A 1,508-nucleotide genomic window follows, 5' to 3' on the forward strand; every position below is an offset into this window, starting at 1 on the left:
GATACCCCAGTGGTAATATTCTGGACTATTACGTTCCTCCGCCAAGTTTAAAAGGAGCAGAAGAACGTCCCTGTGAAATGAGGTCGACGCTTTCAAAGCTAACCACTGATTTTGGGTGTCCAGACTCAAACCTCCTGGGCTTGGTCCTCTGCTGAGCCGAGCCCCCGTAGCTCCAATTTAAACCCATGGATGCTCAGAGCTTCTCAAAATCCAGCTCGAGATGGCTTGAAACTGGGCACTTGAACACTGAGTCGCCCCAAACCAGCAGAAACCTGGTTGCACACAAGGTGTGAGGTGGGATCGGGGATTAACAGGCTTGTGGCTTCTCCCTGCACCAAGACACGTGGCCATCCCAGGTCACTGTGCTATCCACTGGGCCTGCAGAAAGACAGGAATCGGGAGGATCTTGCAGCGCTAGGCCGTTGGCAGTTGTTGGGTTGTTGGATGAAGCAGCAAAGGGCTCAGATGCTGAGGACTCGGCTAGGAATAAAACAAATCAAGCCCCTTGTTGCATTGCTCGAGGCAGGAACTCTGCAGCAAATTAATCCATTCATCTCCTTTGGTTTTGCCTCTATTTTTACTCTCTCTTCTTTGGCCCCTCTCCCCAGCATACTCTGGCCTCGTTTCATCTGCCCAGAGCCATCAGATTCTCCCCCATGTCATGTCTCTACCTCTCATATCATTGCAACCGCTCTCCCCACCCCTCTGGCTGCAAGGATGTATCTGTCTTCTCTATGGCACGGAGTTACTGCCTCCTCTCAACCCCCGCATGACTGGGGGTGAGGGGGTCATCAAGGAACCCACCTCCCCTTCCCATAGTTTTATCTGCTGAAACAACTATCAGTGAATCAAACCAATAGGAGGCAAGTTGGTCCAAATTAAACCAGTAGGAGGCAGGCTGGTTCAGCGTAAACCAGTAGTAGGAGGCAGGTTGGTCCAAGTTAAATCAGTAGGAAGCAGGTTGGTCCAACGTAAACCAGTAGGGGCAGGTTAGTCCTAGTCAAACCAGTAGGAAGCAGGTTGGTCCAGGTCAAACTGGTAGCAGGCAGGTTGGTCTAGGTCAAACTGGGGGGCAGGTTGGTCCAAGTCAAACCAGTAGGGGGGTAGGTTGGTCCAGGTCCAAGGTCCAACAAGGAGAAATGCAAAGTGCTGCACCTAAGGAGCAAAATGTCCAGCACACCTACAGCCTAGGGACTGACCTGCTGGGTGGCACGGAAGTGGAAAGGGATCTTGGAGTCCTAGTGGACTCCAAGATGAACATGCGTCGGCAGTGTGACGAAGCCATCAGGAAAGCCAATGGCACTTTATCGTGCATCAGCAGATGCATGACGAATAGGTCCAAGGAGGTGATACTGCCCCTCTATCGGGCGCTGGTCAGACCGCAGTTGGAGTACTGCGTGCAATTATGGGCGCTGCACTTCAAGAGGGATGCGGATAACCTGGAGAGGGTTCAGAGAAGGGCCACTCGTATGGTTAAGGGCCTACAGACCAAGCCCTACGAGGAGAGA

The sequence above is a fragment of the Alligator sinensis genome, unplaced genomic scaffold (genome assembly GCF_000455745.1).
Source record: "Alligator sinensis unplaced genomic scaffold, ASM45574v1 scaffold228_1, whole genome shotgun sequence".
Classification (NCBI taxonomy): Eukaryota; Metazoa; Chordata; order Crocodylia; family Alligatoridae; genus Alligator; species Alligator sinensis.